The 24741-nt window shown below is 52.1% G+C and overlaps 28 non-coding genes and 20 pseudogenes across 28 annotated transcripts; all 48 read left to right on the forward strand.

Moving 5' to 3' along the window:
- The first annotated feature begins 244 nt into the window (after positions 1-244).
- On the forward strand, positions 245-350 carry LOC148925498 (5S ribosomal RNA; annotated as a pseudogene).
- Positions 351-742: 392 nt separating this feature from the next.
- Positions 743-848, forward strand: LOC148925499 (5S ribosomal RNA; annotated as a pseudogene).
- A 393-nt stretch (positions 849-1241) lies between these two features.
- On the forward strand, positions 1242-1360 carry LOC148925500 (5S ribosomal RNA). Its single transcript, XR_016131792.1, has one exon. It is a non-coding gene; the product is annotated as a 5S ribosomal RNA (ribosomal RNA).
- An 892-nt stretch (positions 1361-2252) lies between these two features.
- On the forward strand, positions 2253-2371 carry LOC148925501 (5S ribosomal RNA). Its single transcript, XR_016131911.1, has one exon. It is a non-coding gene; the product is annotated as a 5S ribosomal RNA (ribosomal RNA).
- A 394-nt stretch (positions 2372-2765) lies between these two features.
- On the forward strand, positions 2766-2884 carry LOC148925502 (5S ribosomal RNA). Its single transcript, XR_016132128.1, has one exon. It is a non-coding gene; the product is annotated as a 5S ribosomal RNA (ribosomal RNA).
- A 393-nt stretch (positions 2885-3277) lies between these two features.
- Positions 3278-3383, forward strand: LOC148925503 (5S ribosomal RNA; annotated as a pseudogene).
- A 392-nt stretch (positions 3384-3775) lies between these two features.
- Positions 3776-3881, forward strand: LOC148925504 (5S ribosomal RNA; annotated as a pseudogene).
- A 393-nt stretch (positions 3882-4274) lies between these two features.
- LOC148925505 (5S ribosomal RNA) lies at positions 4275-4393 on the forward strand. Its single transcript, XR_016131688.1, has one exon. It is a non-coding gene; the product is annotated as a 5S ribosomal RNA (ribosomal RNA).
- Positions 4394-4787: 394 nt separating this feature from the next.
- LOC148925506 (5S ribosomal RNA) lies at positions 4788-4906 on the forward strand. Its single transcript, XR_016131101.1, has one exon. It is a non-coding gene; the product is annotated as a 5S ribosomal RNA (ribosomal RNA).
- Positions 4907-5299: 393 nt separating this feature from the next.
- On the forward strand, positions 5300-5405 carry LOC148925507 (5S ribosomal RNA; annotated as a pseudogene).
- Positions 5406-5797: 392 nt separating this feature from the next.
- Positions 5798-5916, forward strand: LOC148925508 (5S ribosomal RNA). Its single transcript, XR_016131152.1, has one exon. It is a non-coding gene; the product is annotated as a 5S ribosomal RNA (ribosomal RNA).
- Positions 5917-6310: 394 nt separating this feature from the next.
- Positions 6311-6429, forward strand: LOC148925509 (5S ribosomal RNA). The gene has a single exon (XR_016131509.1). It is a non-coding gene; the product is annotated as a 5S ribosomal RNA (ribosomal RNA).
- Positions 6430-6823: 394 nt separating this feature from the next.
- LOC148925510 (5S ribosomal RNA) lies at positions 6824-6942 on the forward strand. The gene has a single exon (XR_016132129.1). It is a non-coding gene; the product is annotated as a 5S ribosomal RNA (ribosomal RNA).
- A 394-nt stretch (positions 6943-7336) lies between these two features.
- LOC148925511 (5S ribosomal RNA) lies at positions 7337-7442 on the forward strand (annotated as a pseudogene).
- A 392-nt stretch (positions 7443-7834) lies between these two features.
- On the forward strand, positions 7835-7940 carry LOC148925512 (5S ribosomal RNA; annotated as a pseudogene).
- A 392-nt stretch (positions 7941-8332) lies between these two features.
- Positions 8333-8438, forward strand: LOC148925513 (5S ribosomal RNA; annotated as a pseudogene).
- A 393-nt stretch (positions 8439-8831) lies between these two features.
- On the forward strand, positions 8832-8950 carry LOC148925514 (5S ribosomal RNA). The gene has a single exon (XR_016131323.1). It is a non-coding gene; the product is annotated as a 5S ribosomal RNA (ribosomal RNA).
- Positions 8951-9344: 394 nt separating this feature from the next.
- Positions 9345-9463, forward strand: LOC148925515 (5S ribosomal RNA). Its single transcript, XR_016131102.1, has one exon. It is a non-coding gene; the product is annotated as a 5S ribosomal RNA (ribosomal RNA).
- Positions 9464-9856: 393 nt separating this feature from the next.
- On the forward strand, positions 9857-9962 carry LOC148925516 (5S ribosomal RNA; annotated as a pseudogene).
- A 392-nt stretch (positions 9963-10354) lies between these two features.
- LOC148925517 (5S ribosomal RNA) lies at positions 10355-10473 on the forward strand. The gene has a single exon (XR_016131103.1). It is a non-coding gene; the product is annotated as a 5S ribosomal RNA (ribosomal RNA).
- A 393-nt stretch (positions 10474-10866) lies between these two features.
- LOC148925518 (5S ribosomal RNA) lies at positions 10867-10972 on the forward strand (annotated as a pseudogene).
- A 392-nt stretch (positions 10973-11364) lies between these two features.
- LOC148925519 (5S ribosomal RNA) lies at positions 11365-11483 on the forward strand. Its single transcript, XR_016131912.1, has one exon. It is a non-coding gene; the product is annotated as a 5S ribosomal RNA (ribosomal RNA).
- Positions 11484-11877: 394 nt separating this feature from the next.
- On the forward strand, positions 11878-11996 carry LOC148925520 (5S ribosomal RNA). Its single transcript, XR_016132130.1, has one exon. It is a non-coding gene; the product is annotated as a 5S ribosomal RNA (ribosomal RNA).
- A 394-nt stretch (positions 11997-12390) lies between these two features.
- Positions 12391-12496, forward strand: LOC148925521 (5S ribosomal RNA; annotated as a pseudogene).
- A 392-nt stretch (positions 12497-12888) lies between these two features.
- Positions 12889-13007, forward strand: LOC148925522 (5S ribosomal RNA). Its single transcript, XR_016131104.1, has one exon. It is a non-coding gene; the product is annotated as a 5S ribosomal RNA (ribosomal RNA).
- A 393-nt stretch (positions 13008-13400) lies between these two features.
- LOC148925523 (5S ribosomal RNA) lies at positions 13401-13506 on the forward strand (annotated as a pseudogene).
- Positions 13507-13898: 392 nt separating this feature from the next.
- LOC148925524 (5S ribosomal RNA) lies at positions 13899-14017 on the forward strand. The gene has a single exon (XR_016131913.1). It is a non-coding gene; the product is annotated as a 5S ribosomal RNA (ribosomal RNA).
- A 394-nt stretch (positions 14018-14411) lies between these two features.
- Positions 14412-14530, forward strand: LOC148925525 (5S ribosomal RNA). Its single transcript, XR_016132131.1, has one exon. It is a non-coding gene; the product is annotated as a 5S ribosomal RNA (ribosomal RNA).
- Positions 14531-14924: 394 nt separating this feature from the next.
- Positions 14925-15030, forward strand: LOC148925526 (5S ribosomal RNA; annotated as a pseudogene).
- Positions 15031-15422: 392 nt separating this feature from the next.
- On the forward strand, positions 15423-15541 carry LOC148925527 (5S ribosomal RNA). The gene has a single exon (XR_016131105.1). It is a non-coding gene; the product is annotated as a 5S ribosomal RNA (ribosomal RNA).
- A 393-nt stretch (positions 15542-15934) lies between these two features.
- LOC148925528 (5S ribosomal RNA) lies at positions 15935-16040 on the forward strand (annotated as a pseudogene).
- A 392-nt stretch (positions 16041-16432) lies between these two features.
- On the forward strand, positions 16433-16551 carry LOC148925529 (5S ribosomal RNA). The gene has a single exon (XR_016131106.1). It is a non-coding gene; the product is annotated as a 5S ribosomal RNA (ribosomal RNA).
- Positions 16552-16944: 393 nt separating this feature from the next.
- On the forward strand, positions 16945-17050 carry LOC148925530 (5S ribosomal RNA; annotated as a pseudogene).
- Positions 17051-17442: 392 nt separating this feature from the next.
- Positions 17443-17561, forward strand: LOC148925531 (5S ribosomal RNA). Its single transcript, XR_016131915.1, has one exon. It is a non-coding gene; the product is annotated as a 5S ribosomal RNA (ribosomal RNA).
- A 394-nt stretch (positions 17562-17955) lies between these two features.
- LOC148925532 (5S ribosomal RNA) lies at positions 17956-18074 on the forward strand. Its single transcript, XR_016132132.1, has one exon. It is a non-coding gene; the product is annotated as a 5S ribosomal RNA (ribosomal RNA).
- A 394-nt stretch (positions 18075-18468) lies between these two features.
- LOC148925533 (5S ribosomal RNA) lies at positions 18469-18574 on the forward strand (annotated as a pseudogene).
- Positions 18575-18966: 392 nt separating this feature from the next.
- LOC148925534 (5S ribosomal RNA) lies at positions 18967-19085 on the forward strand. Its single transcript, XR_016131107.1, has one exon. It is a non-coding gene; the product is annotated as a 5S ribosomal RNA (ribosomal RNA).
- A 393-nt stretch (positions 19086-19478) lies between these two features.
- LOC148925535 (5S ribosomal RNA) lies at positions 19479-19584 on the forward strand (annotated as a pseudogene).
- A 392-nt stretch (positions 19585-19976) lies between these two features.
- On the forward strand, positions 19977-20095 carry LOC148925536 (5S ribosomal RNA). Its single transcript, XR_016131916.1, has one exon. It is a non-coding gene; the product is annotated as a 5S ribosomal RNA (ribosomal RNA).
- A 394-nt stretch (positions 20096-20489) lies between these two features.
- Positions 20490-20608, forward strand: LOC148925537 (5S ribosomal RNA). The gene has a single exon (XR_016132133.1). It is a non-coding gene; the product is annotated as a 5S ribosomal RNA (ribosomal RNA).
- A 394-nt stretch (positions 20609-21002) lies between these two features.
- Positions 21003-21108, forward strand: LOC148925538 (5S ribosomal RNA; annotated as a pseudogene).
- Positions 21109-21500: 392 nt separating this feature from the next.
- On the forward strand, positions 21501-21619 carry LOC148925539 (5S ribosomal RNA). The gene has a single exon (XR_016131917.1). It is a non-coding gene; the product is annotated as a 5S ribosomal RNA (ribosomal RNA).
- A 394-nt stretch (positions 21620-22013) lies between these two features.
- On the forward strand, positions 22014-22132 carry LOC148925540 (5S ribosomal RNA). Its single transcript, XR_016132134.1, has one exon. It is a non-coding gene; the product is annotated as a 5S ribosomal RNA (ribosomal RNA).
- A 394-nt stretch (positions 22133-22526) lies between these two features.
- On the forward strand, positions 22527-22632 carry LOC148925541 (5S ribosomal RNA; annotated as a pseudogene).
- A 392-nt stretch (positions 22633-23024) lies between these two features.
- LOC148925542 (5S ribosomal RNA) lies at positions 23025-23143 on the forward strand. Its single transcript, XR_016132157.1, has one exon. It is a non-coding gene; the product is annotated as a 5S ribosomal RNA (ribosomal RNA).
- Positions 23144-23537: 394 nt separating this feature from the next.
- On the forward strand, positions 23538-23656 carry LOC148925543 (5S ribosomal RNA). Its single transcript, XR_016132136.1, has one exon. It is a non-coding gene; the product is annotated as a 5S ribosomal RNA (ribosomal RNA).
- Positions 23657-24050: 394 nt separating this feature from the next.
- LOC148925544 (5S ribosomal RNA) lies at positions 24051-24156 on the forward strand (annotated as a pseudogene).
- Positions 24157-24548: 392 nt separating this feature from the next.
- On the forward strand, positions 24549-24667 carry LOC148925545 (5S ribosomal RNA). Its single transcript, XR_016131108.1, has one exon. It is a non-coding gene; the product is annotated as a 5S ribosomal RNA (ribosomal RNA).
- The last annotated feature ends 74 nt before the right edge of the window (positions 24668-24741 follow it).

Genomic DNA, 24741 nt, shown 5'->3' on the forward strand with positions numbered 1-24741 from the left:
AAAAACAGTAGCTGCGAACTAAAAGTGTTCGAAATGGCTCGAAACGGCCTCTTTTTGCTTCCCGGAGTAGCCACGGGCTGTACCCGTAGCTCAGAACGTGGGGCTCGGCGAGAGCTTCGCGGTGATATGTTGTGGGTCCCGTAACTCATTCCCGATCAAAAGTTATACCCGTCTGGAGGGTGTGGGATCAGAACCTGCGCACGGGAGCGTACGCTATGAAAGAATAAAGTGCGGGGCTATTGATGGGTGCGATCATACCAGCACTAATGCACCGGATCCCATCAGAACTCCGAAGTTAAGCGTGCTTGGGCGAGAGTAGTACTAGGATGGGTGACCCCCTGTTGCACCCCTTTTTTTGCGAGTGCGTTCATTTTTTTTCCGTTCAGTTGGTCTTGATGTGGTCCGACACTCGATTAGTGGTTGTCGAGTACGAGGACAAAAAGTACGACAATCTCCTCGAGCCGGTGACGAGCGGGTCCCACAATCTTAAACGTGCCGAAAAACAGTGGCTGCGAACTAAAAGTGTTCGAAATGGCTCGAAACGGCCTCTTTTTGCTTCCCGGAGTAGCCACGGGCTGTACCCGTAGCTCAGAACGTGGGGCTCGGCGAGAGCTTCGTGGTGATATGCTGTGGGTCCCGTAACTCCTTCCGGATCAAAAGTTATGCCTGTGTGAAGGGTGGGGGATCAGAACCTGCGCACGGGAGCGTACGCTATGAAAGAATAAAGTGCGGGGCTATTGATGGGTGCGATCATACCAGCACTAATGCACCGGATCCCATCAGAACTCCGAAGTTAAGCATGCTTGGGCGAGAGTAGTACTAGGATGGGTGACCCCCTGTTGCACCCCTTTTTTTGCGAGTGCGTTCATTTTTTTTTCCGTTCAGTTGGTCTTGATGTGGTCCGACACTCGATTAGTGGTTGTCGAGTACGAGGACAAAAAGTACGACAATCTCCACGAGCCGGTGATGAGCGGGTCCCACAATCTTAAACGTGCAGAAAAACTGTAGCTGCGAACTAAAAGTGTTCGAAATGGCTCGAAACGGCCTCTTTTTGCTTCCCAGAGTAGCCACGGGCTGTACCCGTTGCTCAGAACGTGGGGCTCGGCGAGAGCTTCGCGGTGATATTCTGTGGGTCCCGTAACTCCTTCCGGATCAAAAGTTATGCCTGTGTGAAGGGTGGGGGATCAGAACCTGCGCACGGGAGCGTACGCTATGAAAGAATAAAGTGCGAGGCTATTGATGGGTGCGATCATACCAGCCCTAATGCACCGGATCCCATCGGAACTCCGAAGTTAAGCGTGCTTGGGCGAGAGTAGTACTAGGATGGGTGACTCCCTCGGAAGTCCTTGTGTTGCACCCCTTTTTTTGCGAGTGCGTTCATTTTTTTTTTCCGTTCAGTTGGTCTTGATGTGGTCCGACACTCGATTAGCTGTTGTCGAGTACGAGGACAAAAAGTACGACAATCTCCACGAGCCGGTGACGAGCGGGTCCCACAATCTTAAACGTGCCGAAAAACAGTAGCTGCAAACTAAAAGTGTTCGTAATGGCTCGAAACGGCCTCTTTTTGCTTCCCGGAGTAGCCACGGGTTGTACCCGTAGCTCAGAACGTGGGGCTCGGCGAGAGCTTCGCGGTGATATGTTGTGGGTCCCGTAACTCATTCCCGATCAAAAGTTATACCCGTCTAGAGGGTGGGGGATCAGAACCTGCGCACGGGAGCGTACGCTATGAAAGAATAAAGTGCGGGGCTATTGATGGGTGCGATCATACCAGCACTAATGCACTGGATCCTATCAGAACTCCGAAGTTAAGCGTGCTTGGGCGAGAGTAGTACTAGTATGGGTGACCCCCTGTTGCACCCCTTTTTTTGCGAGTGCGTTCATTTTTTTTCCGTTCAGTTGGTCTTGATGTGGTCCGACACTCGATTAGTGGTTGTCGAGTACGAGGACAAAAAGTACGACAATCTCCACGAGCCGGTGATGAGCGGGTCCCACAATCTTAAACGTGCCGAAAAACTGTAGCTGCGAACTAAAAGTGTTCGAAATGGCTCGAAACGGCCTCTTTTTGCTTCCCGTAGTAGCCACGGGCTGTACCCGTAGCTCAGAACGTGGGGCTCGGCGAGAGCTTCGCAGTGATATGCTGTGGGTCCCGTAACTCCTTCCGGATCAAAAGTTATGCCTGTGTGAAGGGTGGGGGATCAGAACCTGCGCACGGGAGCGTACGATATGAAAGAATAAAGTGCGAGGCTATTGATGGGTGCGATCATACCAGCCCTAATGCACCGGATCCCATCAGAACTCCGAAGTTAAGCGTGCTTGGGCGAGAGTAGTACTAGGATGGGTGACCCCCTGGGAAGTCCTCGTGTTGCACCCCTTTTTTTGCGAGTGCGTTCATTTTTTTTTTCCGTTCAGTTGGTCTTGATGTGGTCCGACACTCGATTAGCTGTTGTCGAGTACGAGGACAAAAAGTACGACAAACTCCACGAGCCGGTGACGAGCGGGTCCCACAATCTTAAACGTGCCGAAAAACAGTAGCTGCGAACTAAAAGTGTTCGAAATGGCTCGAAACGGCCTCTTTTTGCTTCCCGGAGTAGCCACGGGCTGTACACTTAGCTCAGAACGTGGGGCTCGGCGAGAGCTTCGCGGTGATATGCTGTGGGTCCCGTAACTCCTTCCGGATCAAAAGTTATGCCTGTGTGAAGGGTGGGGGATCAGAACCTGCGCACGGGAGCGTACGCTATGACAGAATAAAGTGCGAGGCTATTGATGGGTGCGATCATACCAGCACTAATGCACCGGATCCCATCAGAACTCCGAAGTTATGCGTGCTTGGGCGAGAGTAGTACTAGGATGGGTGACCCCCTGGGAAGTCCTCGTGTTGCACCCCTTTTTTTGCGAGTGCGTTCATTTTTTTTTCCATTCATTTGGTCTTGATGTGGTCCGACACTCGATTAGCTGTTGTCGAGTACGAGGACAAAAAGTACGACAATCTCCACGAGCCGGTGACGAGCGGGTCCCACAATCTTAAACGTGCCGAAAAACAGTAGCTGCGAACTAAAAGTGTTCGAAATGGCTCGAAACGGCCTCTTTTTGCTTCCCGGAGTAGCCACGGGCTGTACCCGTAGCTCAGAATGTGGGGCTCGGCGAGAGCTTCGCGGTGATATGTTGTGGGTCCCGTAACTCATTCCCGATCAAAAGTTATACCCGTCTGGAGGGTGTGGGATCAGAACCTGCGCACGGGAGCGTACGCTATGAAAGAATAAAGTGCGGGGCTATTGATGGGTGCGATCATACCAGCACTAATGCACCGGATCCCATCAGAACTCCGAAGTTAAGCGTGCTTGGGCGAGAGTAGTACTAGGATGGGTGACCCCCTGTTGCACCCCTTTTTTTGCGAGTGCGTTCATTTTTTTTCCGTTCAGTTGGTCTTGATGTGGTCCGACACTCGATTAGTGGTTGTCGAGTACGAGGACAAAAAGTACGACAATCTCCTCGAGCCGGTGACGAGCGGGTCCCACAATCTTAAACGTGCCGAAAAACAGTGGCTGCGAACTAAAAGTGTTCGAAATGGCTCGAAACGGCCTCTTTTTGCTTCCCGGAGTAGCCACGGGCTGTACCCGTAGCTCAGAACGTGGGGCTCAGCGAGAGCTTCGTGGTGATATGCTGTGGGTCCCGTAACTCCTTCCGGATCAAAAGTTATGCCTGTGTGAAGGGTGGGGGATCAGAACCTGCGCACGGGAGCGTACGCTATGAAAGAATAAAGTGCGGGGCTATTGATGGGTGCGATCATACCAGCACTAATGCACCGGATCCCATCAGAACTCCGAAGTTAAGCATGCTTGGGCGAGAGTAGTACTAGGATGGGTGACCCCCTGTTGCACCCCTTTTTTTGCGAGTGCGTTCATTTTTTTTTCCGTTCAGTTGGTCTTGATGTGGTCCGACACTCGATTAGTGGTTGTCGAGTACGAGGACAAAAAGTACGACAATCTCCACGAGCCGGTGATGAGCGGGTCCCACAATCTTAAACGTGCCGAAAAACTGTAGCTGCGAACTAAAAGTGTTCGAAATGGCTCGAAACGGCCTCTTTTTGCTTCCCAGAGTAGCCACGGGCTGTACCCGTTGCTCAGAACGTGGGGCTCGGCGAGAGCTTCGCGGTGATATTCTGTGGGTCCCGTAACTCCTTCCGGATCAAAAGTTATGCCTGTGTGAAGGGTGGGGGATCAGAACCTGCGCACGGGAGCGTACGCTATGAAAGAATAAAGTGCGAGGCTATTGATGGGTGCGATCATACCAGCCCTAATGCACCGGATCCCATCAGAACTCAGAAGTTAAGCGTGCTTGGGCGAGAGTAGTACTAGGATGGGTGACTCCCTGGGAAGTCCTTGTGTTGCACCCCTTTTTTTGCGAGTGCGTTCATTTTTTTTTTCCGTTCAGTTGGTCTTGATGTGGTCCGACACTCGATTAGCTGTTGTCGAGTACGAGGACAAAAAGTACGACAATCTCCAAGAGCCGGTGACGAGCGGGTCCCACAATCTTAAACGTGCCGAAAAACAGTAGCTGCGAACTAAAAGTGTTCGAAATGGCTCGAAACGGCCTCTTTTTGCTTCCCGGAGTAGCCACGGGTTGTACCCGTAGCTCAGAACGTGGGGCTCGGCGAGAGCTTCGCGGTGATATGTTGTGGGTCCCGTAACTCATTCCCGATCAAAAGTTATACCCGTCTAGAGGGTGGGGGATCAGAACCTGCGCACGGGAGCGTACGCTATGACAGAATAAAGTGCGAGGCTATTGATGGGTGCGATCATACCAGCACTAATGCACCGGATCCCATCAGAACTCCGAAGTTATGCGTGCTTGGGCGAGAGTAGTACTAGGATGGGTGACCCCCTGGGAAGTCCTTGTGTTGCACCCCTTTTTTTGCGAGTGCGTTCATTTTTTTTTCCGTTCAGTTGGTCTTGATGTGGTCCGACACTCGATTAGCTGTTGTCGAGTACGAGGACAAAAAGTACGACAATCTCCACGAGCCGGTGACGAGCGGGTCCCACAATCTTAAACGTGCCGAAAAACAGTGGCTGCGAACTAAAAGTGTTCGAAATGGCTCGAAACGGCCTCTTTTTGCTTCCCGTAGTAGCCACGGGCTGTACCCGTAGCTCAGAACGTGGGGCTCGGCGAGAGCTTCGCGGTGATATGTTGTGGGTCCCGTAACTCATTCCCGATCAAAAGTTATACCCGTCTGGAGGGTGGGGGATCAGAACCTGCGCACGGGAGCGTACGCTATGAAAGAATAAAGTGCAGGGCTATTGATGGGTGCGATCATACCAGCACTAATGCACCGGATCCCATCAGAACTCCGAAGTTAAGCGTGCTTGGGCGAGAGTAGTACTAGGATGGGTGACCCCCTGTTGCACCCCTTTTTTTGCGAGTGCGTTCATTTTTTTTCCTTTCAGTTGGTCTTGATGTGGTCCGACACTCCATTAGTGGTTGTCGAGTACGAGGACAAAAAGTACGACAATCTCCACGAGCCGGTGATGAGCGGGTCCCACAATCTTAAACGTGCCGAAAAACTGTAGCTGCGAACTAAAAGTGTTCGAAATGGCTCGAAACGGCCTCTTTTTGCTTCCCGGAGTAGCCACGGGCTGTACCCGTAGCTCAGAACGTGGGGCTCGGCGAGAGCTTCGCAGTGATATGCTGTGGGTCCCGTAACTCCTTCCGGATCAAAAGTTATGCCTGTGTGAAGGGTGGGGGATCAGAACCTGCGCACGGGAGCGTACGATATGAAAGAATAAAGTGCGAGGCTATTGATGGGTGCGATCATACCAGCCCTAATGCCCCGGATCCCATCAGAACTCCGAAGTTAAGCGTGCTTGGGCGAGAGTAGTACTAGGATGGGTGACCCCCTGGGAAGTCCTCGTGTTGCACCCCTTTTTTTGCGAGTGCGTTCATTTTTTTTTTCCGTTCAGTTGGTCTTGATGTGGTCCGACACTCGATTAGCTGTTGTCGAGTACGAGGACAAAAAGTACGACAAACTCCACGAGCCGGTGACGAGCGGGTCCCACAATCTTAAACGTGCCGAAAAACAGTAGCTGCGAACTAAAAGTGTTCGAAATGGCTCGAAACGGCCTCTTTTTGCTTCCCGGAGTAGCCACGGGCTGTACACTTAGCTCAGAACGTGGGGCTCGGCGAGAGCTTCGCGGTGATATGCTGTGGGTCCCGTAACTCCTTCCGGATCAAAAGTTATGCCTGTGTGAAGGGTGGGGGATCAGAACCTGCGCACGGGAGCGTACGCTATGACAGAATAAAGTGCGAGGCTATTGATGGGTGCGATCATACCAGCACTAATGCACCGGATCCCATCAGAACTCCGAAGTTATGCGTGCTTGGGAGAGAGTAGTACTAGGATGGGTGACCCCCTGGGAAGTCCTCGTGTTGCACCCCTTTTTTTGCGAGTGCGTTCATTTTTTTTTTCCATTCATTTGGTCTTGATGTGGTCCGACACTCGATTAGCTGTTGTCGAGTACGAGGACAAAAAGTACGACAATCTCCACGAGCCGGTGACGAGCGGGTCCCACAATCTTAAACGTGCCGAAAAACAGTAGCTGCGAACTAAAAGTGTTCGAAATGGCTCGAAACGGCCTCTTTTTGCTTCCCGGAGTAGCCACGGGCTGTACACTTAGCTCAGAACGTGGGGCTCGGCGAGAGCTTCGCGGTGATATGCTGTGGGTCCCGTAACTCCTTCCGGATCAAAAGTTATGCCTGTGTGAAGGGTGGGGGATCAGAACCTGCGCACGGGAGCGTACGCTATGACAGAATAAAGTGCGAGGCTATTGATGGGTGCGATCATACCAGCACTAATGCACCGGATCCCATCAGAACTCCGAAGTTATGCGTGCTTGGGCGAGAGTAGTACTAGGATGGGTGACCCCCTGGGAAGTCCTCGTGTTGCACCCCTTTTTCTGCGAGTGCGTTCATTTTTTTTTTCCATTCATTTGGTCTTGATGTGGTCCGACACTCGATTAGCTGTTGTCGAGTACGAGGACAAAAAGTACGACAATCTCCACGAGCCGGTGACGAGCGGGTCCCACAATCTTAAACGTGCCGAAAAACAGTAGCTGCGAACTAAAAGTGTTCGAAATGGCTCGAAACGGCCTCTTTTTGCTTCCCGGAGTAGCCACGGGCTGTACCCGTAGCTCAGAACGTGGGGCTCGGCGAGAGCTTCGCGGTGATATGTTGTGGGTCCCGTAACTCATTCCCGATCAAAAGTTATACCCGTCTGGAGGGTGTGGGATCAGAACCTGCGCACAGGAGCGTACGCTATGAAAGAATAAAGTGCGGGGCTATTGATGGGTGCGATCATACCAGCACTAATGCACCGGATCCCATCAGAACTCCGAAGTTAAGCGTGCTTGGGCGAGAGTAGTACTAGGATGGGTGACCCCCTGTTGCACCCCTTTTTTTGCGAGTGCGTTCATTTTTTTTCCGTTCAGTTGGTCTTGATGTGGTCCGACACTCGATTAGTGGTTGTCGAGTACGAGGACAAAAAGTACGACAATCTCCTCGAGCCGGTGACGAGCGGGTCCCACAATCTTAAACGTGCCGAAAAACAGTGGCTGCGAACTAAAAGTGTTCGAAATGGCTCGAAACGGCCTCTTTTTGCTTCCCGGAGTAGCCACGGGCTGTACCCGTAGCTCAGAACGTGGGGCTCGGCGAGAGCTTCGCGGTGATATGTTGTGGGTCCCGTAACTCATTCCCGATCAAAAGTTATACCCGTCTGGAGGGTGGGGGATCAGAACCTGCGCACGGGAGCGTACGCTATGAAAGAATAAAGTACGGGGCTATTGATGGGTGCGATCATACCAGCACTAATGCACCGGATCCCATCAGAACTCCGAAGTTAAGCGTGCTTGGGCGAGAGTAGTACTAGGATGGGTGACCCCCTGTTGCACCCCTTTTTTTGCGAGTGCGTTCATTTTTTTTCCGTTCAGTTGGTCTTGATGTGGTCCGACACTCGATTAGTGGTTGTCGAGTACGAGGACAAAAAGTACGACAATCTCCTCGAGCCGGTGACGAGCGGGTCCCACAATCTTAAACGTGCCGAAAAACAGTGGCTGCGAACTAAAAGTGTTCGAAATGGCTCGAAACGGCCTCTTTTTGCTTCCCGGAGTAGCCACGGGCTGTACCCGTAGCTCAGAACGTGGGGCTCGGCGAGAGCTTCGTGGTGATATGCTGTGGGTCCCGTAACTCCTTCCGGATCAAAAGTTATGCCTGTGTGAAGGGTGGGGGATCAGAACCTGCGCACGGGAGCGTACGCTATGAAAGAATAAAGTGCGGGGCTATTGATGGGTGCGATCATACCAGCACTAATGCACCGGATCCCATCAGAACTCCGAAGTTAAGCATGCTTGGGCGAGAGTAGTACTAGGATGGGTGACCCCCTGTTGCACCCCTTTTTTTGCGAGTGCGTTCATTTTTTTTTCCGTTCAGTTGGTCTTGATGTGGTCCGACACTCGATTAGTGGTTGTCGAGTACGAGGACAAAAAGTACGACAATCTCCACGAGCCGGTGATGAGCGGGTCCCACAATCTTAAACGTGCCGAAAAACTGTAGCTGCGAACTAAAAGTGTTCGAAATGGCTCGAAACGGCCTCTTTTTGCTTCCCAGAGTAGCCACGTGCTGTACCCGTTGCTCAGAACGTGGGGCTCGGCGAGAGCTTCGCGGTGATATTCTGTGGGTCCCGTAACTCCTTCCGGATCAAAAGTTATGCCTGTGTGAAGGGTGGGGGATCAGAACCTGCGCACGGGAGCGTACGCTATGAAAGAATAAAGTGCGAGGCTATTGATGGGTGCGATCATACCAGCCCTAATGCACCGGATCCCATCAGAACTCCGAAGTTAAGCGTGCTTGGGCGAGAGTAGTACTAGGATGGGTGACTCCCTGGGAAGTCCTTGTGTTGCACCCCTTTTTTTGCGAGTGCGTTCATTTTTTTTTTCCGTTCAGTTGGTCTTGATGTGGTCCGACACTCGATTAGCTGTTGTCGAGTACGAGGACAAAAAGTACGACAATCTCCAAGAGCCGGTGACGAGCGGGTCCCACAATCTTAAACGTGCCGAAAAACAGTAGCTGCGAACTAAAAGTGTTCGAAATGGCTCGAAACGGCCTCTTTTTGCTTCCCGGAGTAGCCACGGGTTGTACCCGTAGCTCAGAACGTGGGGCTCGGCGAGAGCTTCGCGGTGATATGTTGTGGGTCCCGTAACTCATTCCCGATCAAAAGTTATACCCGTCTAGAGGGTGGGGGATCAGAACCTGCGCACGGGAGCGTACGCTATGACAGAATAAAGTGCGAGGCTATTGATGGGTGCGATCATACCAGCACTAATGCACCGGATCCCATCAGAACTCCGAAGTTATGCGTGCTTGGGCGAGAGTAGTACTAGGATGGGTGACCCCCTGGGAAGTCCTTGTGTTGCACCCCTTTTTTTGCGAGTGCGTTCATTTTTTTTTCCGTTCAGTTGGTCTTGATGTGGTCCGACACTCGATTAGCTGTTGTCGAGTACGAGGACAAAAAGTACGACAATCTCCACGAGCCGGTGACGAGCGGGTCCCACAATCTTAAACGTGCCGAAAAACAGTGGCTGCGAACTAAAAGTGTTCGAAATGGCTCGAAACGGCCTCTTTTTGCTTCCCGTAGTAGCCACGGGCTGTACCCGTAGCTCAGAACGTGGGGCTCGGCGAGAGCTTCGCGGTGATATGTTGTGGGTCCCGTAACTCATTCCCGATCAAAAGTTATACCCGTCTGGAGGGTGGGGGATCAGAACCTGCGCACGGGAGCGTACGCTATGAAAGAATAAAGTGCGGGGCTATTGATGGGTGCGATCATACCAGCACTAATGCACCGGATCCCATCAGAACTCCGAAGTTAAGCGTGCTTGGGCGAGAGTAGTACTAGGATGGGTGACCCCCTGTTGCACCCCTTTTTTTGCGAGTGCGTTCATTTTTTTTCCTTTCAGTTGGTCTTGATGTGGTCCGACACTCCATTAGTGGTTGTCGAGTACGAGGACAAAAAGTACGACAATCTCCACGAGCCGGTGATGAGCAGGTCCCACAATCTTAAACGTGCCGAAAAACTGTAGCTGCGAACTAAAAGTGTTCGAAATGGCTCGAAACGGCCTCTTTTTGCTTCCCGGAGTAGCCACGGGTTGTACCCGTAGCTCAGAACGTGGGGCTCGGCGAGAGCTTCGCGGTGATATGTTGTGGGTCCCGTAACTCATTCCCGATCAAAAGTTATACCCGTCTAGAGGGTGGGGGATCAGAACCTGCGCACGGGAGCGTACGCTATGACAGAATAAAGTGCGAGGCTATTGATGGGTGCGATCATACCAGCACTAATGCACCGGATCCCATCAGAACTCCGAAGTTATGCGTGCTTGGGCGAGAGTAGTACTAGGATGGGTGACCCCCTGGGAAGTCCTTGTGTTGCACCCCTTTTTTTGCGAGTGCGTTCATTTTTTTTTCCGTTCAGTTGGTCTTGATGTGGTCCGACACTCGATTAGCTGTTGTCGAGTACGAGGACAAAAAGTACGACAATCTCCACGAGCCGGTGACGAGCAGGTCCCACAATCTTAAACGTGCCGAAAAACAGTGGCTGCGAACTAAAAGTGTTCGAAATGGCTCGAAACGGCCTCTTTTTGCTTCCCGTAGTAGCCACGGGCTGTACCCGTAGCTCAGAACGTGGGGCTCGGCGAGAGCTTCGCGGTGATATGTTGTGGGTCCCGTAACTCATTCCCGATCAAAAGTTATACCCGTCTGGAGGGTGGGGGATCAGAACCTGCGCACGGGAGCGTACGCTATGAAAGAATAAAGTGCGGGGCTATTGATGGGTGCGATCATACCAGCACTAATGCACCGGATCCCATCAGAACTCCGAAGTTAAGCGTGCTTGGGCGAGAGTAGTACTAGGATGGGTGACCCCCTGTTGCACCCCTTTTTTTGCGAGTGCGTTCATTTTTTTTCCTTTCAGTTGGTCTTGATGTGGTCCGACACTCCATTAGTGGTTGTCGAGTACGAGGACAAAAAGTACGACAATCTCCACGAGCCGGTGATGAGCAGGTCCCACAATCTTAAACGTGCCGAAAAACTGTAGCTGCGAACTAAAAGTGTTCGAAATGGCTCGAAACGGCCTCTTTTTGCTTCCCGGAGTAGCCACGGGCTGTACCCGTAGCTCAGAACGTGGGGCTCGGCGAGAGCTTCGCAGTGATATGCTGTGGGTCCCGTAACTCCTCCCGGATCAAAAGTTATGCCTGTGTGAAGGGTGGGGGATCAGAACCTGCGCACGGGAGCGTACGATATGAAAGAATAAAGTGCGAGGCTATTGATGGGTGCGATCATACCAGCCCTAATGCACCGGATCCCATCAGAACTCCGAAGTTAAGCGTGCTTGGGCGAGAGTAGTACTAGGATGGGTGACCCCCTGGGAAGTCCTCGTGTTGCACCCCTTTTTTTGCGAGTGCGTTCATTTTTTTTTTCCGTTCAGTTGGTCTTGATGTGGTCCGACACTCGATTAGCTGTTGTCGAGTACGAGGACAAAAAGTACGACAAACTCCACGAGCCGGTGACGAGCGGGTCCCACAATCTTAAACGTGCCGAAAAACAGTAGCTGCGAACTAAAAGTGTTCGAAATGGCTCGAAACGGCCTCTTTTTGCTTCCCGGAGTAGCCACGGGCTGTACACTTAGCTCAGAACGTGGGGCTCGGCGAGAGCTTCGCGGTGATATGCTGTGGGTCCCGTAACTCCTTCCGGATCAAAAGTTATGCCTGTGTGAAGGGTGGGGGATCAGAACCTGCGCACGGGAGCGTACGCTATGACAGAATAAAGTGCGAGGCTATTGATGGGTGCGATCATACCAGCACTAATGCACCGGATCCCATCAGAACTCCGAAGTTATGCGTGCTTGGGCGAGAGTAGTACTAGGATGGGTGACCCCCTGGGAAGTCCTCGTGTTGCACCCCTTTTTTTGCGAGTGCGTTCATTTTTTTTTTCCATTCATTTGGTCTTGATGTGGTCCGACACTCGATTAGCTGTTGTCGAGTACGAGGACAAAAAGTACGACAATCTCCACGAGCCGGTGACGAGCGGGTCCCACAATCTTAAACGTGCCGAAAAACAGTGGCTGCGAACTAAAAGTGTTCGAAATGGCTCGAAACGGCCTCTTTTTGCTTCCCGTAGTAGCCACGGGCTGTACCCGTAGCTCAGAACGTGGGGCTCGGCGAGAGCTTCGCGGTGATATGTTGTTGGTCCCGTAACTCATTCCCGATCAAAAGTTATACCCGTCTGGAGGGTGGGGGATCAGAACCTGCGCACGGGAGCGTACGCTATGAAAGAATAAAGTGCGGGGCTATTGATGGGTGCGATCATACCAGCACTAATGCACCGGATCCCATCAGAACTCCGAAGTTAAGCGTGCTTGGGCGAGAGTAGTACTAGGATGGGTGACCCCCTGTTGCACCCCTTTTTTTGTGAGTGCGTTCATTTTTTTTCCTTTCAGTTGGTCTTGATGTGGTCCGACACTCCATTAGTGGTTGTCGAGTACGAGGACAAAAAGTACGACAATCTCCACGAGCCGGTGATGAGCAGGTCCCACAATCTTAAACGTGCCGAAAAACTGTAGCTGCGAACTAAAAGTGTTCGAAATGGCTCGAAACGGCCTCTTTTTGCTTCCCGGAGTAGCCACGGGTTGTACCCGTAGCTCAGAACGTGGGGCTCGGCGAGAGCTTCGCGGTGATATGTTGTGGGTCCCGTAACTCATTCCCGATCAAAAGTTATACCCGTCTAGAGGGTGGGGGATCAGAACCTGCGCACGGGAGCGTACGCTATGACAGAATAAAGTGCGAGGCTATTGATGGGTGCGATCATACCAGCACTAATGCACCGGATCCCATCAGAACTCCGAAGTTATGCGTGCTTGGGCGAGAGTAGTACTAGGATGGGTGACCCCCTGGGAAGTCCTTGTGTTGCACCCCTTTTTTTGCGAGTGCGTTCATTTTTTTTTCCGTTCAGTTGGTCTTGATGTGGTCCGACACTCGATTAGCTGTTGTCGAGTACGAGGACAAAAAGTACGACAATCTCCACGAGCCGGTGACGAGCAGGTCCCACAATCTTAAACGTGCCGAAAAACAGTGGCTGCGAACTAAAAGTGTTCGAAATGGCTCGAAACGGCCTCTTTTTGCTTCCCGTAGTAGCCACGGGCTGTACCCGTAGCTCAGAACGTGGGGCTCGGCGAGAGCTTCGCGGTGATATGTTGTGGGTCCCGTAACTCATTCCCGATCAAAAGTTATACCCGTCTGGAGGGTGGGGGATCAGAACCTGCGCACGGGAGCGTACGCTATGAAAGAATAAAGTGCGGGGCTATTGATGGGTGCGATCATACCAGCACTAATGCACCGGATCCCATCAGAACTCCGAAGTTAAGCGTGCTTGGGCGAGAGTAGTACTAGGATGGGTGACCCCCTGTTGCACCCCTTTTTTTGCGAGTGCGTTCATTTTTTTTCCTTTCAGTTGGTCTTGATGTGGTCCGACACTCCATTAGTGGTTGTCGAGTACGAGGACAAAAAGTACGACAATCTCCACGAGCCGGTGATGAGCAGGTCCCACAATCTTAAACGTGCCGAAAAACTGTAGCTGCGAACTAAAAGTGTTCGAAATGGCTCGAAACGGCCTCTTTTTGCTTCCCGGAGTAGCCACGGGCTGTACCCGTAGCTCAGAACGTGGGGCTCGGCGAGAGCTTCGCAGTGATATGCTGTGGGTCCCGTAACTCCTCCCGGATCAAAAGTTATGCCTGTGTGAAGGGTGGGGGATCAGAACCTGCGCACGGGAGCGTACGATATGAAAGAATAAAGTGCGAGGCTATTGATGGGTGCGATCATACCAGCCCTAATGCACCGGATCCCATCAGAACTCCGAAGTTAAGCGTGCTTGGGCGAGAGTAGTACTAGGATGGGTGACCCCCTGGGAAGTCCTCGTGTTGCACCCCTTTTTTTGCGAGTGCGTTCATTTTTTTTTTCCGTTCAGTTGGTCTTGATGTGGTCCGACACTCGATTAGCTGTTGTCGAGTACGAGGACAAAAAGTACGACAAACTCCACGAGCCGGTGACGAGCGGGTCCCACAATCTTAAACGTGCCGAAAAACAGTAGCTGCGAACTAAAAGTGTTCGAAATGGCTCGAAACGGCCTCTTTTTGCTTCCCGGAGTAGCCACGGGCTGTACACTTAGCTCAGAACGTGGGGCTCGGCGAGAGCTTCGCGGTGATATGCTGTGGGTCCCGTAACTCCTTCCGGATCAAAAGTTATGCCTGTGTGAAGGGTGGGGGATCAGAACCTGCGCACGGGAGCGTACGCTATGACAGAATAAAGTGCGAGGCTATTGATGGGTGCGATCATACCAGCACTAATGCACCGGATCCCATCAGAACTCCGAAGTTATGCGTGCTTGGGCGAGAGTAGTACTAGGATGGGTGACCCCCTGGGAAGTCCTCGTGTTGCACCCCTTTTTTTGCGAGTGCGTTCATTTTTTTTTTCCATTCATTTGGTCTTGATGTGGTCCGACACTCGATTAGCTGTTGTCGAGTACGAGGACAAAAAGTACGACAATCTCCACGAGCCGGTGACGAGCGGGTCCCACAATCTTAAACGTGCCGAAAAACAGTGGCTGCGAACTAAAAGTGTTCGAAATGGCTCGAAACGGCCTCTTTTTGCTTCCCGTAGTAGCCACGGGCTGTACCCGTAGCTCAGAACGTGGGGCTCGGCGAGAGCTTCGCGGTGATATGTTGTTGGTCCCGTAACTCATTCCCGATCAAAAGTTATACCCGTCTGGAGGGTGGGGGATCAGAACCTGCGCACGGGAGCGTACGCTATGAAAGAATAAAGTGCGGGGCTATTGATGGGTGCGATCATACCAGCACTAATGCACCGGATCCCATCAGAACTCCGAAGTTAAGCGTGCTTGGGCGAGAGTAGTACTAGGATGGGTGACCCCCTGTTGCACCCCTTTTTTTGCGAGTGCGTTCATTTTTTTTCCTTTCAGTTGGTCTTGATGTGGTCCGACACTCGATTAGTGGTTGTCGAGTACGAGGACAAAAAGTACGACAATCTCCACGAGCCGGTGATGAGCAGGTCCCACAATCTTAAACGTGCCGAAAAACTGTAGCTGCGAACTAAAAGTGTTCGAAATGGCTCGAAACGGCCTCTTTTTGCTTCCCGGAGTAGCCACGGGTTGTACCCGTAGCTCAGAACGTGGGGCTCGGCGAGAGCTTCGCGGTGATATGTTGTGGGTCCCGTAACTCATTCCCGATCAAAAGTTATACCCGTCTAGAGGGTGGGGGATCAGAACCTGCGCACGGGAGCGTACGCTATGACAGAATAAAGTGCGAGGCTATTGATGGGTGCGATCATACCAGCACTAATGCACCGGATCCCATCAGAACTCCGAAGTTATGCGTGCTTGGGCGAGAGTAGTACTAGGATGGGTGACCCCCTGGGAAGTCCTTGTGTTGCACCCCTTTTTTTGCGAGTGCGTTCATTTTTTTTTCCGTTCAGTTGGTCTTGATGTGGTCCGACACTCGATTAGCTGTTGTCGAGTACGAGGACAAAAAGTACGACAATCTCCACGAGCCGGTGACGAGCGGGTCCCACAATCTTAAACGTGCCGAAAAACAGTGGCTGCGAACTAAAAGTGTTCGAAATGGCTCGAAACGGCCTCTTTTTGCTTCCCGTAGTAGCCACGGGCTGTACCCGTAGCTCAGAACGTGGGGCTCGGCGAGAGCTTCGCGGTGATATGTTGTGGGTCCCGTAACTCATTCCCGATCAAAAGTTATACCCGTCTGGAGGGTGGGGGATCAGAACCTGCGCACGGGAGCGTACGCTATGAAAGAATAAAGTGCGGGGCTATTGATGGGTGCGATCATACCAGCACTAATGCACCGGATCCCATCAGAACTCCGAAGTTAAGCGTGCTTGGGCGAGAGTAGTACTAGGATGGGTGACCCCCTGTTGCACCCCTTTTTTTGCGAGTGCGTTCATTTTTTTTCCTTTCAGTTGGTCTTGATGTGGTCCGACACTCGATTAGTGGTTGTCGAGTACGAGGACAAAAAGTACGACAATCTCCACGAGCCGGTGATGAGCAGGTCCCACAATCTTAAACGTGCCGAAAAACTGTAGCTGCGAACTAAAAGTGTTCGAAATGGCTCGAAACGGCCTCTTTTTGCTTCCCGGAGTAGCCACGGGTTGTACCCGTAGCTCAGAACGTGGGGCTCGGCGAGAGCTTCGCGGTGATATGTTGTGGGTCCCGTAACTCATTCCCGATCAAAAGTTATACCCGTCTAGAGGGTGGGGGATCAGAACCTGCGCACGGGAGCGTACGCTATGACAGAATAAAGTGCGAGGCTATTGATGGGTGCGATCATACCAGCACTAATGCACCGGATCCCATCAGAACTCCGAAGTTATGCGTGCTTGGGCGAGAGTAGTACTAGGATGGGTGACCCCCTGGGAAGTCCTTGTGTTGCACCCCTTTTTTTGCGAGTGCGTTCATTTTTTTTTCCGTTCAGTTGGTCTTGATGTGGTCCGACACTCGATTAGCTGTTGTCGAGTACGAGGACAAAAAGTACGACAATCTCCACGAGCCGGTGACGAGCGGGTCCCACAATCTTAAACGTGCCGAAAAACAGTGGCTGCGAACTAAAAGTGTTCGAAATGGCTCGAAACGGCCTCTTTTTGCTTCCCGTAGTAGCCACGGGCTGTACCCGTAGCTCAGAACGTGGGGCTCGGCGAGAGCTTCGCGGTGATATGTTGTGGGTCCCGTAACTCATTCCCGATCAAAAGTTATACCCGTCTGGAGGGTGGGGGATCAGAACCTGCGCACGGGAGCGTACGCTATGAAAGAATAAAGTGCGGGGCTATTGATGGGTGCGATCATACCAGCACTAATGCACCGGATCCCATCAGAACTCCGAAGTTAAGCGTGCTTGGGCGAGAGTAGTACTAGGATGGGTGACCCCCTGTTGCACCCCTTTTTTTGCGAGTGCGTTCATTTTTTTTCCTTTCAGTTGGTCTTGATGTGGTCCGACACTCCATTAGTGGTTGTCGAGTACGAGGACAAAAAGTACGACAATCTCCACGAGCCGGTGATGAGCAGGTCCCACAATCTTAAACGTGCCGAAAAACTGTAGCTGCGAACTAAAAGTGTTCGAAATGGCTCGAAACGGCCTCTTTTTGCTTCCCGGAGTAGCCACGGGCTGTACCCGTAGCTCAGAACGTGGGGCTCGGCGAGAGCTTCGCCGTGATATGCTGTGGGTCCCGTAACTCCTTCCGGATCAAAAGTTATGCCTGTGTGAAGGGTGGGGGATCAGAACCTGCGCACGGGAGCGTACGATATGAAAGAATAAAGTGCGAGGCTATTGATGGGTGCGATCATACCAGCCCTAATGCACCGGATCCCATCAGAACTCCGAAGTTAAGCGTGCTTGGGCGAGAGTAGTACTAGGATGGGTGACCCCCTGGGAAGTCCTCGTGTTGCACCCCTTTTTTTGCGAGTGCGTTCATTTTTTTTTTCCGTTCAGTTGGTCTTGATGTGGTCCGACACTCGATTAGCTGTTGTCGAGTACGAGGACAAAAAGTACGACAAACTCCACGAGCCGGTGACGAGCGGGTCCCACAATCTTAAACGTGCCGAAAAACAGTAGCTGCGAACTAAAAGTGTTCGAAATGGCTCGAAACGGCCTCTTTTTGCTTCCCGGAGTAGCCACGGGCTGTACACTTAGCTCAGAACGTGGGGCTCGGCGAGAGCTTCGCGGTGATATGCTGTGGGTCCCGTAACTCCTTCCGGATCAAAAGTTATGCCTGTGCGAAGGGTGGGGGATCAGAACCTGCGCACGGGAGCGTACGCTATGACAGAATAAAGTGCGAGGCTATTGATGGGTGCGATCATACCAGCACTAATGCACCGGATCCCATCAGAACTCCGAAGTTATGCGTGCTTGGGCGAGAGTAGTACTAGGATGGGTGACCCCCTGGGAAGTCCTCGTGTTGCACCCCTTTTTTTGCGAGTGCGTTCATTTTTTTTTTCCATTCATTTGGTCTTGATGTGGTCCGACACTCGATTAGCTGTTGTCGAGTACGAGGACAAAAAGTACGACAATCTCCACGAGCCGGTGACGAGCGGGTCCCACAATCTTAAACGTGCCGAAAAACAGTGGCTGCGAACTAAAAGTGTTCGAAATGGCTCGAAACGGCCTCTTTTTGCTTCCCGTAGTAGCCACGGGCTGTACCCGTAGCTCAGAACGTGGGGCTCGGCGAGAGCTTCGCGGTGATATGTTGTGGGTCCCGTAACTCATTCCCGATCAAAAGTTATACCCGTCTGGAGGGTGGGGGATCAGAACCTGCGCACGGGAGCGTACGCTATGAAAGAATAAAGTGCGGGGCTATTGATGGGTGCGATCATACCAGCACTAATGCACCGGATCCCATCAGAACTCCGAAGTTAAGCGTGCTTGGGCGAGAGTAGTACTAGGATGGGTGACCCCCTGTTGCACCCCTTTTTTTGCGAGTGCGTTCATTTTTTTTCCTTTCAGTTGGTCTTGATGTGGTCCGACACTCCATTAGTGGTTGTCGAGTACGAGGACAAAAAGTACGACAATCTCCACGAGCCGGTGATGAGCAGGTCCCACAATCTTAAACGTGCCGAAAAACTGTAGCTGCGAACTAAAAGTGTTCGAAATGGCTCGAAACGGCCTCTTTTTGCTTCCCGGAGTAGCCACGGGTTGTACCCGTAGCTCAGAACGTGGGGCTCGGCGAGAGCTTCGCGGTGATATGTTGTGGGTCCCGTAACTCATTCCCGATCAAAAGTTATACCCGTCTAGAGGGTGGGGGATCAGAACCTGCGCACGGGAGCGTACGCTATGACAGAATAAAGTGCGAGGCTATTGATGGGTGCGATCATACCAGCACTAATGCACCGGATCCCATCAGAACTCCGAAGTTATGCGTGCTTGGGCGAGAGTAGTACTAGGATGGGTGACCCCCTGGGAAGTCCTTGTGTTGCACCCCTTTTTTTGCGAGTGCGTTCATTTTTTTTTCCGTTCAGTTGGTCTTGATGTGGTCCGACACTCGATTAGCTGTTGTCGAGTACGAGGACAAAAAGTACGACAATCTCCACGAGCCGGTGACGAGCGGGTCCCACAATCTTAAACGTGCCGAAAAACAGTGGCTGCGAACTAAAAGTGTTCGAAATGGCTCGAAACGGCCTCTTTTTGCTTCCCGTAGTAGCCACGGGCTGTACCCGTAGCTCAGAACGTGGGGCTCGGCGAGAGCTTCGCGGTGATATGTTGTGGGTCCCGTAACTCATTCCCGATCAAAAGTTATACCCGTCTGGAGGGTGGGGGATCAGAACCTGCGCACGGGAGCGTACGCTATGAAAGAATAAAGTGCGGGGCTATTGATGGGTGCGATCATACCTGCACTAATGCACCGGATCCCATCAGAACTCCGAAGTTAAGCGTGCTTGGGCGAGAGTAGTACTAGGATGGGTGACCCCCTGTTGCACCCCTTTTTTTGCGAGTGCGTTCATTTTTTTTCCTTTCAGTTGGTCTTGATGTGGTCCGACACTCCATTAGTGGTTGTCGAGTACGAGGACAAAAAGTACGACAATCTCCACGAGCCGGTGATGAGCAGGTCCCACAATCTTAAACGTGCCGAAAAACTGTAGCTGCGAACTAAAAGTGTTCGAAATGGCTCGAAACGGCCTCTTTTTGCTTCCCGGAGTAGCCACGGGCTGTACCCGTAGCTCAGAACGTGGGACTCGGCGAGAGCTTCGCAGTGATATGCTGTGGGTCCCGTAACTCCTTCCGGATCAAAAGTTATGCCTGTGTGAAGGGTGGGGGATCAGAACCTGCGCACGGGAGCGTACGATATGAAAGAATAAAGTGCGAGGCTATTGATGGGTGCGATCATACCAGCCCTAATGCACCGGATCCCATCAGAACTCCGAAGTTAAGCGTGCTTGGGCGAGAGTAGTACTAGGATGGGTGACCCCCTGGGAAGTCCTCGTGTTGCACCCCTTTTTTTGCGAGTGCGTTCATTTTTTTTTTCCGTTCAGTTGGTCTTGATGTGGTCCGACACTCGATTAGCTGTTGTCGAGTACGAGGACAAAAAGTACGACAAACTCCACGAGCCGGTGACGAGCGGGTCCCACAATCTTAAACGTGCCGAAAAACAGTAGCTGCGAACTAAAAGTGTTCGAAATGGCTCGAAACGGCCTCTTTTTGCTTCCCGGAGTAGCCACGGGCTGTACACTTAGCTCAGAACGTGGGGCTCGGCGAGAGCTTCGCGGTGATATGCTGTGGGTCCCGTAACTCCTTCCGGATCAAAAGTTATGCCTGTGTGAAGGGTGGGGGATCAGAACCTGCGCACGGGAGCGTACGCTATGACAGAATAAAGTGCGAGGCTATTGATGGGTGCGATCATACCAGCACTAATGCACCGGATCCCATCAGAACTCCGAAGTTATGCGTGCTTGGGCGAGAGTAGTACTAGGATGGGTGACCCCCTGGGAAGTCCTCGTGTTGCACCCCTTTTTTTGCGAGTGCGTTCATTTTTTTTTTCCATTCATTTGGTCTTGATGTGGTCCGACACTCGATTAGCTGTTGTCGAGTACGAGGACAAAAAGTACGACAATCTCCACGAGCCGGTGACGAGCGGGTCCCACAATCTTAAACGTGCCGAAAAACAGTGGCTGCGAACTAAAAGTGTTCGAAATGGCTCGAAACGGCCTCTTTTTGCTTCCCGTAGTAGCCACGGGCTGTACCCGTAGCTCAGAACGTGGGGCTCGGCGAGAGCTTCGCGGTGATATGTTGTGGGTCCCGTAACTCATTCCCGATCAAAAGTTATACCCGTCTGGAGGGTGGGGGATCAGAACCTGCGCACGGGAGCGTACGCTATGAAAGAATAAAGTGCGGGGCTATTGATGGGTGCGATCATACCAGCACTAATGCACCGGATCCCATCAGAACTCCGAAGTTAAGCGTGCTTGGGCGAGAGTAGTACTAGGATGGGTGACCCCCTGTTGCACCCCTTTTTTTGCGAGTGCGTTCATTTTTTTTCCTTTCAGTTGGTCTTGATGTGGTCCGACACTCCATTAGTGGTTGTCGAGTACGAGGACAAAAAGTACGACAATCTCCACGAGCCGGTGATGAGCAGGTCCCACAATCTTAAACGTGCCGAAAAACTGTAGCTGCGAACTAAAAGTGTTCGAAATGGCTCGAAACGGCCTCTTTTTGCTTCCCGGAGTAGCCACGGGCTGTACCCGTAGCTCAGAACGTGGGGCTCGGCGAGAGCTTCGCAGTGATATGCTGTGGGTCCCGTAACTCCTTCCGGATCAAAAGTTATGCCTGTGTGAAGGGTGGGGGATCAGAACCTGCGCACGGGAGCGTACGATATGAAAGAATAAAGTGCGAGGCTATTGATGGGTGCGATCATACCAGCCCTAATGCACCGGATCCCATCAGAACTCCGAAGTTAAGCGTGCTTGGGCGAGAGTAGTACTAGGATGGGTGACCCCCTGGGAAGTCCTCGTGTTGCACCCCTTTTTTTGCGAGTGCGTTCATTTTTTTTTTCCGTTCAGTTGGTCTTGATGTGGTCCGACACTCGATTAGCTGTTGTCGAGTACGAGGACAAAAAGTACGACAAACTCCACGAGCCGGTGACGAGCGGGTCCCACAATCTTAAACGTGCCGAAAAACAGTAGCTGCGAACTAAAAGTGTTCGAAATGGCTCGAAACGGCCTCTTTTTGCTTCCCGGAGTAGCCACGGGCTGTACACTTAGCTCAGAACGTGGGGCTCGGCGAGAGCTTCGCGGTGATATGCTGTGGGTCCCGTAACTCCTTCCGGATCAAAAGTTATGCCTGTGTGAAGGGTGGGGGATCAGAACCTGCGCACGGGAGCGTACGCTATGACAGAATAAAGTGCGAGGCTATTGATGGGTGCGATCATACCAGCACTAATGCACCGGATCCCATCAGAACTCCGAAGTTATGCGTGCTTGGGCGAGAGTAGTACTAGGATGGGTGACCCCCTGGGAAGTCCTCGTGTTGCACCCCTTTTTTTGCGAGTGCGTTCATTTTTTTTTTCCATTCATTTGGTCTTGATGTGGTCCGACACTCGATTAGCTGTTGTCGAGTACGAGGACAAAAAGTACGACAATCTCCACGAGCCGGTGACGAGCGGGTCCCACAATCTTAAACGTGCCGAAAAACAGTGGCTGCGAACTAAAAGTGTTCGAAATGGCTCGAAACGGCCTCTTTTTGCTTCCCGTAGTAGCCACGGGCTGTACCCGTAGCTCAGAACGTGGGGCTCGGCGAGAGCTTCGCGGTGATATGTTGTGGGTCCCGTAACTCATTCCCGATCAAAAGTTATACCCGTCTGGAGGGTGGGGGATCAGAACCTGCGCACGGGAGCGTACGCTATGAAAGAATAAAGTGCGGGGCTATTGATGGGTGCGATCATACCAGCACTAATGCACCGGATCCCATCAGAACTCCGAAGTTAAGCGTGCTTGGGCGAGAGTAGTACTAGGATGGGTGACCCCCTGTTGCACCCCTTTTTTTGCGAGTGCGTTCATTTTTTTTCCTTTCAGTTGGTCTTGATGTGGTCCGACACTCCATTAGTGGTTGTCGAGTACGAGGACAAAAAGTACGACAATCTCCACGAGCCGGTGATGAGCAGGTCCCACAATCTTAAACGTGCCGAAAAACTGTAGCTGCGAACTAAAAGTGTTCGAAATGGCTCGAAACGGCCTCTTTTTGCTTCCCGGAGTAGCCACGGGTTGTACCCGTAGCTCAGAACGTGGGGCTCGGCGAGAGCTTCGCGGTGATATGTTGTGGGTCCCGTAACTCATTCCCGATCAAAAGTTATACCCGTCTAGAGGGTGGGGGATCAGAACCTGCGCACGGGAGCGTACGCTATGACAGAATAAAGTGCGAGGCTATTGATGGGTGCGATCATACCAGCACTAATGCACCGGATCCCATCAGAACTCCGAAGTTAAGCGTGCTTGGGCGAGAGTAGTACTAGGATGGGTGACCCCCTGGGAAGTCCTCGTGTTGCACCCCTTTTTTTGCGAGTGCGTTCATTTTTTTTTTCCGTTCAGTTGGTCTTGATGTGGTCCGACACTCGATTAGCTGTTGTCGAGTACGAGGACAAAAAGTACGACAAACTCCACGAGCCGGTGACGAGCGGGTCCCACAATCTTAAACGTGCCGAAAAACAGTAGCTGCGAACTAAAAGTGTTCGAAATGGCTCGAAACGGCCTCTTTTTGCTTCCCGGAGTAGCCACGGGCTGTACACTTAGCTCAGAACGTGGGGCTCGGCGAGAGCTTCGCGGTGATATGCTGTGGTTCCCGTAACTCCTTCCGGATCAAAAGTTATGCCTGTGTGAAGGGTGGGGGATCAGAACCTGCGCACGGGAGCGTACGCTATGACAGAATAAAGTGCGAGGCTATTGATGGGTGCGATCATACCAGCACTAATGCACCGGATCCCATCAGAACTCCGAAGTTATGCGTGCTTGGGCGAGAGTAGTACTAGGATGGGTGACCCCCTGGGAAGTCCTCGTGTTGCACCCCTTTTTTTGCGAGTGCGTTCATTTTTTTTTTCCATTCATTTGGTCTTGATGTGGTCCGACACTCGATTAGCTGTTGTCGAGTACGAGGACAAAAAGTACGACAATCTCCACGAGCCGGTGACGAGCGGGTCCCACAATCTTAAACGTGCCGAAAAACAGTGGCTGCGAACTAAAAGTGTTCGAAATGGCTCGAAACGGCCTCTTTTTGCTTCCCGTAGTAGCCACGGGCTGTACCCGTAGCTCAGAACGTGGGGCTCGGCGAGAGCTTCGCGGTGATATGTTGTGGGTCCTGTAACTCATTCCCGATCAAAAGTTATACCCGTCTGGAGGGTGGGGGATCAGAACCTGCGCACGGGAGCGTACGCTATGAAAGAATAAAGTGCGGGGCTATTGATGGGTGCGATCATACCAGCACTAATGCACCGGATCCCATCAGAACTCCGAAGTTAAGCGTGCTTGGGCGAGAGTAGTACTAGGATGGGTGACCCCCTGTTGCACCCCTTTTTTTGCGAGTGCGTTCATTTTTTTTCCTTTCAGTTGGTCTTGATGTGGTCCGACACTCCATTAGTGGTTGTCGAGTACGAGGACAAAAAGTACGACAATCTCCACGAGCCGGTGATGAGCAGGTCCCACAATCTTAAACGTGCCGAAAAACTGTAGCTGCGAACTAAAAGTGTTCGAAATGGCTCGAAACGGCCTCTTTTTGCTTCCCGGAGTAGCCACGGGTTGTACCCGTAGCTCAGAACGTGGGGCTCGGCGAGAGCTTCGCGGTGATATGTTGTGGGTCCCGTAACTCATTCCCGATCAAAAGTTATACCCGTCTAGAGGGTGGGGGATCAGAACCTGCGCACGGGAGCGTACGCTATGACAGAATAAAGTGCGAGGCTATTGATGGGTGCGATCATACCAGCACTAATGCACCGGATCCCATCAGAACTCCGAAGTTATGCGTGCTTGGGCGAGAGTAGTACTAGGATGGGTGACCCCCTGGGAAGTCCTTGTGTTGCACCCCTTTTATTGCGAGTGCGTTCATTTTTTTTTCCGTTCAGTTGGTCTTGATGTGGTCCGACACTCGATTAGCTGTTG

This window comes from Salvia hispanica, chromosome 5, assembly GCF_029641045.1.
Source record: "Salvia hispanica isolate PSC_SH4W2 chromosome 5, Shi_PSC_v1, whole genome shotgun sequence".
NCBI lineage: Eukaryota > Viridiplantae > Streptophyta > Magnoliopsida > Lamiales > Lamiaceae > Salvia > Salvia hispanica.